Consider the following 14,266-nt stretch of genomic DNA (forward strand, 5'->3'; position numbering starts at 1 on the left):
ATTTAGGAAAACAAGGTGGAAAGAGGTATTGAAAAATTGAAAAGGAGATACAACTGAGTTTAATGATACTATTAGATATAAAAATATGTTCTAAAGCAGTGATGATTGAAATCGGCATACGAAGAAAACCACATAGCCCACCAAAACTTGCAGCAAATTCTGTTGAATGAATCAGTGTCCACTCATACAATACAGAAGAAAATTAGAAAAAGAGTAAACATCTAATGCACGATTCTAGAACTGTTAAGGCATAATCCTGAATGAAATTATTTCCACATCTGATAGCATACAAAATAAATTGCTGATATATTAGAGTTAAATTACAAAAACTATAGAAAACAAAATATTTTCTTAAAACTTAAGTCAACTTGACCATTACATTTCTAGAAATGACAGAAAAGTCACAAATTTAAAGCCCAGTGAATTATATTTATGTAAACTAAAATATTTTATATACAGTGAAAATACTGTATTAGAAATAATGAAAAAAAAAAAAAAAAAAACAACTAAAAAACAAAAACAACATACACAACAGAGAATATATTACATTTTTTTAAAAAATTATTATTTTTTTTTTTTTTGAGAAAAGAGTTTTTTTTTTTTTTTTTTGATTGTTATTCATTTTTTCTATGTTTTTCTTATTAATTTGTAGGAGTTTTTAAGACAAGTATATTGAATCATTGTTTACCATAGATTTTACAAATATATATTTTTTCATTTTTTCAAAAACTTACTTTATGGTTCTTTAAATGTTTATGAAATACAATCTATAATTTTTTTTTTAATTTCTTGCTTTAATAGCTTACTTAGAAAGCTTTCCCTACCACATGATTACAGAAATTCACCTATATTTTTTTTTTTTTTTTTTTTTTTTTTAAAAAAATTCTTTTAATAATATTTTTTATTATTATATATATATAGGGGGGTGTACAATTCTGAAATACATCATCTGTATATCATGTGTTGTGTCCACACCCCTCACCAGTTCTTTCTCTTTCCATATATATTACCCGTTTATGCCTCTGGTCACCGCCATACTGTTTTCTGTGTCTGAGGTCGTTTGTTTTTTTCTCTGTTATGTCCCACATATATGTGAAATCCTATGGTTCTTTTTTTCTTCTTCTTCTCTTACTTACTTCTTTTCATCATCATCAGATCATCATCATCTGTGGTGTGGGGGGCAAATTTTTTTTCTTCTTTTCCAGAGTAATATTCATCGTGTATATATACTACCTCTTCTCTATCCATTCATCTATCGACACTTTTGTTGTTCCTAGTTGGCCACCGTGAATTATGCTGCTGTGAACATAGGGGGGGGTGTGTGTGTAATAAATAAGTATTTTTTTATTTTTCAGGTAGATACCCAGAAGAAGGATTGCTGGGTCATGTGGTAGTTCTATTGTTAATTTTTTGAGGAACCTCCACACTGTTTTCCTTAGTGGTTGTACCACTTTACATTCCCACCAACAGTGTACAAGGGTTTTTTTTCTCCACAGCCTCTCCAACACTTGTTATTACTTGTCTTGTTGATAATAGCCATCCTACCAGGTGTGAGGTGGCATCTCCTTGTGGTTTTGATTTGTATTTCCCTAATAGCTAGTGAAGCTGAACATCTTTTCATGTGTCTGTTGGCCATCTGTGTGTCTTCTTGGGAGAAGCGTCTGTTAGGTCATCTGCCCGTTTGCTAACTGGATTGTTTCTCTGTGTTGTTGAGTTGTACGAGTTCTTTATATATTTTGGGTATCAGCCCCTCGTTGGAGGTACAGTTTGCAACAATCTTCTCCCATTCAGTTGGTTGCCTGTTTTGTTCATGTTGTTGGTTTATTTTTCTGTGCAGAAGCTTTGTAGTTTCATGTAGTCCCATTTGCTTATTTTTACTTTTACTTCCCTTGCCTTTTGGGTCAAGTTCACAAAAGCCTCTCTGAGACCAAGGCCTGTAAGTTTAGTAGCTATGTTTTCTTCTACATATTTTATTGTTTCAGGTCTTATATTCAAGTGCCTGATCCATTCTGAGTTAATGTTAGTGTGTGGTGTCAACAGCAGTCTGGTTTCAGTCTTTTCGCACGTGGCTTCCCAGTTTTCCCAGCAGCACTTATTGAAGAGGCTTTCCTTTCTCCACTGTATGTTTTTGGCTCCTCTGTGGACAGTTAGCTGCCTGTAGATGTGTGGGTGTATTCCTGGGCTCTCCATTCTGTCTATTGGTCTGTGTGTCTGTTTTTCTGACAGTACTGTACTGTTTTGATGACTGTAGCTTTGTAGTATAATTTAAGATCAGGGAATGCAATACCTCTGGCTTTGTTCTTTTTTCTCAGGATTGCTTTGGCTATTCGGGGTCTTCTGGTTCCATATAAATTTGATGATTTTTTTAGTTCTGTTTCTTCAAAAAATGCCACTGTGATTTTGGTGGGGATTGCATTTTGTACATTGCTTTAGGTAATATGGCTATTTTAATTATGTTGATTTTTCCAGCCCCTGAATTTGTAAGTTTTACTTTTAATTATTTACTATATTATTTTTGTTTTGTTTTGTTGTCAGGTTGGAGAGAGCTCTTACTGAATTCTAACTGTAACGTTATCGTCCTGAGCACGCACACGGCAGTCGTCAGTCCACCGTGTGCACGCTCGGCCAACCGAGATTAGTCCATCTCTGCCCCGCCGATATAAAATCCCATCGGTAGCATGCACTAGACCTTAGGAGACAAATGCACATGAACACACATACCTGCACTAGTCTGGCTTGTAAGGTTTTCTTGCAGATTGATTCTGGCGCTGGTGCCAGTTGGTCAGGTTGTTTGAAGCTTGGTAGTAAATTTTAATACCCAGCAGGGTAAGTCCTGCCTTTTCCTGAACATTCCTACACGTTTACATATGCACTATAGGCTCCTCGTGTAAAATTCCTCCTGATATTTCTTTAGATTTTTGAGTGGGCTTATGCTAAATTTACGGATTAAGTTCAGGGAGCAGTGAAGAGAACAGGGCGTGCCGATACGCTGCGTGGGAAGATGGCACAGCTCCACTCTTCTGGAGTGTGATGCCAGGTCCTTGCCAGGCCAGCAGGGTCAGCACTTAAGAGTGGACTGTGCAGTCTGACGCCCAGGTCGGATCCTCAGCACCTCGCTCACCACTCCAAGCCTGACTTCCTCGTCTGTAAAATGGGCTGCTGACGACAGTGCTCGCTTCAGAGGGCAGTTAAGAGGATGAAATGGGCAAATATTTCTGAAGCCCTGGGGACACACCTGCTGCTTTATTAGTGTTTGTGACATAAATGTTCCACTCTTATAAAGACCGAGTGTCCAGCTTTTCCAGGGCTGATGGAAGTTTGTATTTGCTAATGCCTCATAAAGAACAAAGAGCTAGAGAATTATCTCCAATTAGATCGGATTAAATCTATTATGTAAAGAACAAAAGACAGACCTAGGACCGAGGCTTTGAAATATGTACATTCATTTATTATTAAGCAGGTATTTATCGAGCGCCACTGTGCCAATACTAGTCTCTGGGGTTACGACAGTGACAACAAGCAAAATGCCCTACCCTCATGAAGACGTCTTACGTCATGCAGGGTGTCACGGGGGGTCTCAGCTCCCGCGCCCCACATAAGAACGCAGGACATGGTGAGGCCAAACAGGAACACCCATGGAGCCGTAGATAGGGGAGTCATACCATTATATTCTCACTGGCGGCATCCGCCTCTCTGCTATCCGCCCTTGCTAGCTCAGCCACCATCTTCTTGCTAGCCCCCATTTTTTGCTAGCAAAGCCATGGCAGTTATATTAGTGGCCAATGGCTCACTGGTTACAGCTGACGGCCAACTAGCCACAACTGATGGCCATTCAATCACAGTTGATGGCCATTTACTACCTGAGCCAGCACCTTTCTACATGAGGCCGAGAGCCTGGAAACTGTGCTCCTGGCTCTGTCCCCACACTTACAGTGGAGTTGGAGGGAGGCCCTGACCAAGATAAATGAGATAAACATCCATTCCATGTTAGATGGAGCTTGGTGCAAAGAAGAAAAGTACGTGGGTAAAAGGGAGCAGGGCTGCAGATTTACATGAGTGCGGCCAGCAAGCAGAGACCTGGGTGGGGAGGCAGACCTTGGAGCTGGAAGGAAGCAACGGCCTTTTGTACACGTTGCAATCAGTGACCCCCAAACCACGTGCGCCTCCTTCCTCGGGCCCTGGCCTCAGGTGCTGCAAAGCGAATGAGTGTCTCCACTTTGTACACTTCCCCAAGCTAAACATTTAACTTGGAAGTTCTTCTAAGAACGTGGCTGCTGGGCCAGGAAAAGCAAAATGAATGGGCCCCATCTACATTTGCTGAATTCCGTTTTGCAAAGAGATCTTAATTAGAAGTTGTGGTGACTGAAAGTTCCCTTCCCAGGGGACAGTTGACTAAACAGAGAGCCTGGCAGAGGTCGCAGACCCCTCCTCCCGCACTCTCCAGGTGGAAAACCGGGGTGTTCCGGAAGAGAGTCACCCCACAGGGAGAGCCCCGCAGAAGGGCCACGAGTCACCCCACAGGGAGAGCCCCGCAGAAGGGCCACGAGGCCCACACATTTGGTCCAACGGTGTTCTGATGCTTTGTGGAGGTGTTCTTTGGATGAGATGAGCGCGTAAATGGGTGCAGTCTAAGCACAGCCGCCCGCCTCCCTAGTGGGGGTGGGCCTCGTCCAGCCAGCTGAAGGCCTGGGTAGAAAAAAGCCTGCCCTGCCCCGAGCAGAGGGAGTCTGCTAGCAGCTGCCTTCAGACTCTGCCCGCGGTCTCTGGCCTGTCGTCCTTCCCCACAGATCTTAGATTTCTGTCTCCACAGCCACATGCGTCGGTTCCTGAAAATGAATATCTGTGTGTGTCTCTCTCTTCATCTATTTATCTATTGAACTCTCTGTCTATTGCTACATCCTGTTGATTGTCTGGAGAGCTTTGTAAAAAAGACATACTCGTTTGTTGTAACGAATTAACACATCCCTGAAATGAAAAGCAAGCCACCGCGCTCGTGTGTCCGTGTTGGGGTGCGTATCCTTTAGGGCAGCTGTGTGGGCGCATACGCGCGTGTGCATACGTGCTGGCACCTTGTAAAGGTGTCGCTGTGTCTTCCGTGCTGCGACGTGCCGGTGGCATTGCACAGCGTGTCAGCTCCTGACCGTGATACGCACTTTTTATTAAGTGGTTCCTGTGGACCGTGGTTTATTGGAGTTCCGTTTTGAAGGACGTGCAGATTTCTTGCTCCTTTTTAGCTTTAGAAGTAATTCTGTGAGGACCAGCTTTTCACGTGCCTCTCACGTGTGTGTGTTCATCTGCCTAGGAGACGTGCCTTGAAGTGGTAGTGACGGTCAGATCACAGGTGTGTGCGAGTATGTTTTGCATTCTGATGAGGTAACCTCCACAGACAGTGCTGGGAGGGCCTCGCTGCCCCACACTTGCCGGCACGGTAGCTGAGTGGAGCTCACACACCGCCGGCTGTGGCTGGCACGGGCACGCCCTGCCCTCACCCCTCCCTTCTGCTCGCCCTGTCCTTCCGCCACGGGACTCTTTGTGGCCCGCACGTGTCCTGTCAGCACCTGAGGAGTGAGGTTCCCCGTCACCTGTCGTTGCCCTGTTCTCCTCTCTGTCAGAATCTCCTCCTTTCTTGCCGACCAGCAGGTCGGGGAAGCGTGTCTCCTCAGCGCCGCTGTCTCTCCCACAGCACTGGCTCTGTTCTCCTTTCGCATCTCTAACGTGGACTCTGCCTTCGCGTAACGGGATTGTGCCCTGGGCTCAGCCTCTTCCTGAAAACGCCATGAGGGCAGAGTCCCGGCTCGTGCGGCTGTGCTTTCTGCAGCAGGTCCTCCCAGGGCTAGAACACCAGTCACTGCTTCATGGCCGGTCTGGATGGAGCATCACCTTCGCAGCCCGACCAGGAGGCCACAGGAAGAGGCTTTTGCTGGGAAGAGGTGGGCAGTTTGGGTTAGGGAAGCACATGGAATGCAGACTTGGGGGATGGAGCCCTGTGCTGACGTTTCCTATTTGCTACCGGCCACATAAAGACCTGTCCAGCTCTGCAGGGAGCGCCTGGGTGTTTGGTCTGGACTTGGTTTGGGGTGTGCCCTGGGCTTCTGCATCCACCTGGATTGGCAGCACTGGGTCCGGGACAGCTCCCCATTGGCTGGGTGGCCGAGAACGCCACCGTGCCAGCCCTGGGAGACTTCCAGGTGTCTTCTGGAAACCACAGATGAAGCTGCCCTCTCAAGTGCATAAAAGTGATGCACATGCACTGCCCGTATTTGAGGCACAGGGAAAGAAAACAATTTGTAAATGAAGCAGAACATATACTGTCCTCGCCTGCAGCCAGAGAGCTTTCCGTAGTCCAGACCCGCCCAGCCCTCCGGAGGCCCCTGGGAAAGACACAGCGAGGTCCTCCCTCGGTCTGGGTGCTGAGCCTGGCAGGGCAGCGCCTGGCCTCTCCTGCAGGACTCAGGTCTCCCCTGCCCACACGGCTGTTCCTGCAGCCTGCATTCTGGGGCCCAGTGAACAGGTTTGCAAGCCCAGAGCAGCTCTGCTTGGTGCGTAGCTGACGTTTGTGCAGATGCCGCCCCCCAGTGGGTTTGCCGATAATACACCGCCAAGTCCCCAGCCTCCTGAGCTGTGTTTGGAAGCTCGTCGCACAGTTGGGGAAACTGAGGCCCAGATAAGGAAAAATGACCATGTCAAGGTCCACACTAAATGGCAAATTTAGGACAAATCCAGAAACCTTAACTGCCATCCTGTAATTTATAACATCTCTGGTCACGAGTGAAAATATCCTTCTGAGAAAACTACACATTTCTTGGGAGAAAAACACTGTAGAAAAGGGTATTGTCCTTTGTTTTGTTGGTTTTGTTTTGTGTGTTTTTAAATTTTTTAAAGATTTTTATTTAAAAATATAGCTAGCATACAATATTATATCAGTTTCATATGTACACAATAGTCGTTCAACATTTCTGCACCCACAGAAGGGATCACCGAAAGTCCAGCCCCCACCTGACACCGTCCCACGGTGTCACAGTGTTACTGACTGTTCCCCATGCTGTATGTTACATCCCACTGACTTGTTTGTTTTATACCTGGAACTTGGAACCTCTTATTCCCCTTCACCTTCCCTTTTTTAATTTTGCAATTACAGTTAACATTCAATGTTATTTTGTATTCATTTCAGGTGTACAGTATAGTGGTTCAACATTTGTATAATTTAGGAAGTGATCCCCCTGACTAGTCTAGTACTCACCTGTCACAGTACAGTTATTACCATATCATTGACTGTATTCCCGATGCTGTACTTTGTCATTGACCATATACCTTATGTTATACCTTACGTCCCCATGACTACTGTGTAACAACCTATTTGTACTTCTTAATCCCTTCCCCTTTGTCGTGCGGGGCAGCCTACGGGGTCTCTGGTCCCGCTCCCCACATAAGAACGCAGGATATGATGAGGCCGAAAAGGAACACCCACGGAACCATAGGTAGGGGAGTCATACCACTATGGTCTCACTGGAGGCTGGGCCCACCGGACGCGTGACCTGCCGTCCGCCTTTCCGCCAACCGACCGACCGACGACTCTCCTCCACTCTCTCGACTCTCTTCCGCTCTCCTCAGCTCTGCTCGGCTCTGCTCGGCTCTGCTCGGCTCTGCTCGGCAGTCCTCGGCAATCCTCGGCAATCCTTCGTAGCCACAGCAGTTATACCAGCGGCCAATCGGCTAACCTGCCACAGCCGACGGCCAATCAGCCACAGCCGACGGCCAATCAGCCACAGCCGACGGCCAATCAGCTACAGCCGACGGCCATCCACCACCCGAGCCAGCACCCTTCCACGTGAGGCCGAGAGCCTGTAAACTACTTTCTGGGGCTCTGCCCCCACACTCCTTTTCACCCATCCCTTCAAACCCCCTCCCAGCTGGCAACCATCAATATGTTCTCTATATCTATGACTTTGTTTCTGTTTTGTTTGTTGATTTTGTTCTTTAGATTCCACATATAAGTAAAATCACATTCCATCTGTCTTTCTCTGTCTGACCCACTCCACTCAGCACAACACCTTCCAGGTCCATCCATGCGCTGCAGATGGTGAGAACCCATTCCCTTCCCTGGCCGGGCAATAACCCGCTGTACATCTGTGCCACCTCCTCTGTATCCATCTTCCGTTGGCGGACACACAGGCTGCCTCCACATGCTGGCCATTGTAAACAATGCGGCAATGAACATATGGATGCACACGTCCCCTCAAAGTAGCATTTGGGTTTCTTCGGATAATTACCCAGAAATGGGATTACTGGGTCCTTCTTTGTCTCTTGTTATAGCCTGTGTTTTAAAGTCTCTTTTGTCTGGTGTAAGTATTACTACTCCAGCTTTTCTTTCTTTCCATTTCCATGAAATAACTTTTCCCTACTTTACTTTCAGTCTGTGTGTGTCTTTTGATCTGAGGTGCATTTCTTGTAAGCAGCGTAAGGAAGGGTGGTGTTTTCTTATCCATTCAGCCCCCATCTTTTGATTGGAGCATTGAATCCATTTACATTTAAGACAATTGTTGAGAGATATATAGTTATTCCCATTTTATTACTCACAATTTTGTTGTTTTCCTTTTCCATCTGAAAGAAGTCCCTCAGATATTCCTTGTAATACTGGTTTGGTGGTGATGAACACCTTTAGCTTTTTCCTGCCTGGGAAGCTCTTTATCTGCCCTTCAATTCTAAATGACAGCTTTTCTGGGTGGAGCAATCTTGGTTGTAGGTCCTTGCTTTTCCTCTCGTTGGATATTTCCTGCCAATCCCTCTGGCCTGCAGAGTTTCTGTTGATGTTTGTTTGTTTGTATATGAATATTTTAGGTACAAATTCTCTTAGTGGGTTTTGTTGTGATTTTTGCTTTGTTCTTTATGCAAGGTTAATTTTTTTTGCAGTGGTTATCATTTTTACAAAAGCCACAGTTTTCAAAAAATAAATCATACCAAGAAAAAGAAAGAAAACAACATTACTTAAAACATTTAATTTGTGAAAATGAGTGTTCTTTAATGTCTAAACTTGGGGATTCGGCTCTCCCTTCGGAAGGAGGGAGGGAGGGAGGGAAGGAAGGAAGGAAGGTGGGAAGGAAGGTGAGAAACCTCGATTTAGTAACTTTTGTCTTAGCAGACCAATGAGTACTGTCTGTACCCTTAGGAAACTCGAGTAACAAGGTTAGTAGCAGCAATAATAATTGTTATTAACTCCCTAATTATTGTGTTCCGTGTGTTCGATTCGCAGTATACAGAGTGCTATCACCTGTGAGCCGCTGTGGCTCCTTTACTGTTCACTATGTAAGCCAGTGTCCTTACATAGTTTATCTCCATCCTCAGGTCCCATAAAGGAGGGGCATTGGCCCCATTTTACAGAGTACAGCAGCAGTGCTCAGGGAGTGGCAGTAACTGACCAAAACCACGTCATAAGTACGTGCGAGGCTGGAGATTCTTCCTGAGGCTTTGAGCTCAGACCCCCGACTCCTGCTTACATGCTGGTTCAGTCCCGCACCAGCTACCTACACATGGAGCCACAGTCTCGGGGCTCCTCACAGAGGACTCCCCACCCCTGGGAAAGGGGCTGGAGAGGCAGGGGGGCTGCCTGGCTCCACTCGCCCCAGGAAAGTGGGTCCAGGCCCCATGCGCCTTTCCAGGACACAGGCGCCCTATATCGAGTCATAGGTTTTTGTTTTGACATTTGTTTTGTCTGATATTGACATGGTTACATCCGCTTCCTCCTGTGTAGTATTTAGCTGGTATGTTCCTTCCATCCTCGACTTCCAACTTCATACCCGTTACGATTTAAGTGTGTTTTCAATAGACTGTGTAGAGTTGGACTTAGTTCCTTTACCAAGACTGCCAATCTTTGCTTACTTTCCTGGTGAACGGAATCCAAGTTGACCTATCTGAACTCATTCCTGCCATTTTATTTTCTCCCACCTTTCTATTGTTTTTCCTCTTTTTATCCTATTTTGGACTGAGATTTTTCCCCCCTCCTCATTGCAATTCTAGGCCATGAGGTACTGCCAGGGCACAGCCAGCTCCGTGCATACTGACCCGAGTGCAATATTCATGTGGCTTTGGGAACAAAAAATACTGCAGCACTCTCCTGTGAGCCACGCCTTGCTTTAGCAAAGGGTGTTTTGCTGATTTTTCAAATTTCATTTTAAGTCCAGTATTTTAGGTCTGCTACTTACTACGTCGTCAGAAAGAAAACTCTGTATTTTTTTATCTGTCCATTCATTCACTCATTGATTGAGCAAATATTTATTGAGCAGCAAGTAGGTGTAATATTATTTTGAATAAGTCGTACTGTAGGTACTGTTTTGTAATCTTTTATTTGTTTGCTTAATATATTGTGGACACATTTCCCAGTCAGTAAATAGTCTATAAAGTCATTTTCATAGCTTTATTTCATTTGTTTTTATCCATGTTGATACCTCTAATTCTCAATTAGCAGATAGTTTAAAAAGCGGCTGTTCTAATAAGCCTTGTGCCGAATGTCCCTGTGGGAAGGTCGTTGCGTGCAGACTGTTTGCATCAGATTAAAGTTTGCATGTGGGATACGTGTCTGAGAGGGGAAGGTAAAAGGTCAAAAGGGTGAGAATTCAATAGGATTAGACAAGGACTTTAGAAAAACCAGGAGAGGACGGGGAAGGCACTTCTCTCTCCTTTGTCTCTCTCCCTCTCTCTCTCTCTCTCTCTTTCCCTTTCTGTCTCCCCCCCTGGGCTTGATGGATGCAAGGAGAGCCAGGAAGGCAGTGACGGGACAGAGGAGACAGCAGGGTTAGGGACCAGAGACATGAACAATACGTGCTGGGTCTCTTTTGCAGACTGGCCTCAACTTGAGCGAGTCTGTGTCCATTGCCGTTTCCGAAGGTGGCCGTCGGGCAGCAGCCGACAGGGTCCGCACTGGGTGGCCAGCAGGAAGGTCACCCATCTGCACCTGCCCCTTACATAGCTGGCAACATCCCAGGGCACTTACATGCACCAAAGCCCATGACTTTCCCCACGTTCAGTGAGGCTGAGGGTGGGGTGGAAGCGAGAGCCCCAGAGCTTAGTTACACAGACTCAGTCCAGGAGCGGAAGCAGCTACGAGAACGTCCTTCCAGAGTCACGGACGGCTGCTCCTAGCCTGCTGTCTAGGCTTCTGTGAAATGGAAGCCAAGCAGTGACCTTTGCTGAGGCACGGGGAACACTCAGCTTATCCCTCCAGTGGCCCACTGCCTGCAGCATTCCCGTCTAAGCGTCTGTGAACTTGAGATTTGCAGAGGTGGAGGTGCGCTTGGTGGTCCCCTCAGTATGCTTCTGGGTCCACGTGTGCACGTCCTACAGAATTTCCCTAAACTTTCTGGCATACGGATGACATTTTCCCTTTTTAATACTGATTTTTCCCCTCCTATTTTCATGTTTCTTTGGTCATTTCAGTGGAAATTCGGAAAGGAGAGGCTTTCCCGGGTGGACTAAATGACTTCTCTTGAGATTCAACCATGCATTACCTCTCCTGATGTCATCTTAGCTTCGTTACAGTTAGTTGAAACATTTTTGAAATTTCTGAAATTCAAGTGATGGTGCAAACCTTTCCTCATTGATGGTCATTTGAGGGGGGGTGAGAGGCACACGTGTACGCATGTACGGCCTCAGTTTGCCATGTTTGCAACCTATTCAGTAGAGTTCTTTTAAATTCCAGCTCCAAATTGTCCAAATGTACAGAATCTGCTCTGAGATTATTTCTGCTGTGTTCGGCGTGGTTCATAGATGCTCTTAGAGAATTCTGACATTGGAGAGAGGGTGGGGAGGGTGGGAGGGGAGGGGAGGGGAGAGGAGAAAAGGGGAGGGACATTCTCGGTGTCATGCCAGGGGTACAGCTGCCTTACTTTTCTCCATTGCAGAGGACAGCAAACTAGATTTCTTTTATCCTTTGTCCTTCAGTTTTTAATTTTCTTTATTGGAACTTTACATGGAAGAAATTGTAGAGTTGAGAGCACACTTTAGGACTCAGCCAGATTTGCTTACAAATTTTGCTCCCGCTGGAGGATGCAGTGGAACTCTGACATGGCCAGTATTCCTGACTGGAAGATCACTTAAGACAGTCCTTTCCAACTTAGCAGTCCCTGAGTTCTCCTCCTCTGTGATTTGATGCAGACCTTTGCCAATTTTCTCTCGCTGTTCTTCACTTCTCATGTATTTCCTTGCAGTACACAAATGCCAGTGTGCAGATCATCCAGAATTATTCACATCCTAAAATAAAGTTCCTTTGCTTTTCCTGTGAGATTGTGAAACTAAAGTTTAGGGGAAAAAGGAAAAAAACCAAACCCGGCAGATTGTTTTCGTTGGTCATGATGCTTTGCCTTACAAGTAATGAGTGGTTGTTGCAGGTCTGGTGACGTGCGCTGGCCCCCTGGGCCAGGTAAAGCTGGCAGGCTGACCCCGGCCGGGTGTCCCGACAGGTGACTGCCATCCCATGGAGGCCCCCGCTTCACTGAGCGTGGTTGTTAAGGTTGGTATTCTTTTCCGTGCTCTGACAAGAACAGGCCCGAAAGGGAATGGAGGAGAGTCCTGGCAGGTTTGAGGGGTTGTGGAATGGGCGTCTAAGCAGGGCTGATCTGCCTGGGGTCTGTGGGGGTGGGGTGAGAGGTTGGCCGCTGGCCAGGCCTCCTTCCCACCTCTGAGTATTTCAGAATCTGGGGCAGGCACTAGAGGCCTGAATCTGGAAAAAGTAAAAGGCAAGAGCAAGAGGTTAGAGGTTGTGACCCTCTCACTGGGGTCAGCTCTTTGCCTCCACCCCTAAAACCTCTTCTTTTCTCAGAATTCGTTTCCAGAATTCATCATGATTTGGCTTATTTTGGGGCAGCTCTCTTGTTGAGAGCTGACTCGCCAGGTGCTGTGAGGCGCTTTGTGTCCGTGACCCCGTTTGTCCTCACAGGCCCCCAGGTAGGAGCCACCATTGTTCCCTTTTCACAGATCAAGAAACTGGGGGGCGATCAGCCAGCTCAGGGCCACCCCTCCAGGCAGTGGGGACAGCCTGCGCTGGTCACCACCAGGCTTGTGGTTGCCTGGTGCTGGATCGACAGTACGTTTCTCTTCAAGGGCCTTAACTTGCTTTGTGTCTTTTTATTCTTTAAGCTTCCAGGATTTCGCGATCCTTTCTTCTTTGCAATCTTTTAAAATTTGTATCTGTTTGTCCCTTCAGTGTTTATGCCTCTTACAACTTACCCTTTAATAATTCAAACTGACATCATTTTTATATCCTTTAATGTCTGAGGTCTAGTGTGCAGTTGTGAGCACTGTTCCTGGCACAGAAAGAGCCCAATTCATGTTTCCTGAAGCATGAGTGCGCGCGAGCTGTCATGTTCTTGGTCAGTCTGCTTTGTTTCCTTTCAGTTGTTTATCTACCTTTTTGTAGTTTAACTTTGACATAATTAGGTCGCTGCAGGGTCTAAGCTAGTGGTTTTATCTATTATGATTGTTTTCATTTTTCCACTGGTTGTTAATATGTTTTAAACTTTTTACCTTTTAAAGTCCTGATTTATATTTCTTTTGTTCCCTTTAATTTCCCTATGTTGAACTTTTATGTTATGAAACTTCAGTTTCTCTTAAGCTTTCACTTTCTTTTTCCATGTTACCTTACTGTCTCATCCTTTTATTTACCCATTTTTCACCAGTAATTTCGTTATTTTATCCCGAATATGGCCTGGAAGGTTATGATTCAGGAAAGGGTGGAAGACTGAAAACAAAGCATCTTTATGCTCTTCCACAGATTCTCCCGTTCCATTGAATTCTACTGGTACAAAGTGTGTGTGTGTGTGTGTGTGTGTGTGTGTGTGTGTGTGTGTGTGTGTGTAAAGAGTAACTCGACAAATACCCACATACCAGGAGGAATAGTAAAGCTCAGCTGGCAGAATAGACTCAGGCATGGGTACCAATCCCTCAGAGCCAATGCCGGCTGCCCGAGACCTGCGTCAGTCTGTCCCAGGTGGAGAGGGGGACCGCCATCTTCTTTCTTTTTCCTTCAGACAGTCACACCGGGAATTGGGGGTGCATTGTTCTTTTAGTTTTTCTCCCCCGCTTACCACATGCATATGCATTCTGAAGCTGTACAGTTACCCAGTCTATTCATAATGCATATTTGCATCTTTGTCACGTGTACCTTTTTTCCTTACTAAGATTTGATTATTTTCGTTCTTGTCTCCTGATGCACATTCAGGAGGCGTCTTTCCAGATGTCAGGTCGCAGGGATGTGCACCTTTAACTGCCTTAGAGA

At 45.8% G+C, this 14,266-nt stretch overlaps 1 protein-coding gene across 2 annotated transcripts in view; it reads left to right on the top strand.

Moving 5' to 3' along the window:
- Positions 1-14,266, top strand: part of TMC3 (transmembrane channel like 3) — a 269,260-nt gene that overhangs the window by 209,415 nt on the left and 45,579 nt on the right. For both annotated transcript variants that reach the window (XM_074318274.1, XM_074318275.1), the window contains exon 7: positions 12,381-12,502. The gene's annotated coding sequence lies outside the window, so the exon portion shown is untranslated. The remainder of the gene's footprint in view (positions 1-12,380; positions 12,503-14,266) is intronic.

This window comes from Rhinolophus sinicus, linkage group LG13 (assembly GCF_036562045.2).
Source record: "Rhinolophus sinicus isolate RSC01 linkage group LG13, ASM3656204v1, whole genome shotgun sequence".
NCBI classification, from domain to species: Eukaryota; Metazoa; Chordata; class Mammalia; order Chiroptera; family Rhinolophidae; genus Rhinolophus; species Rhinolophus sinicus.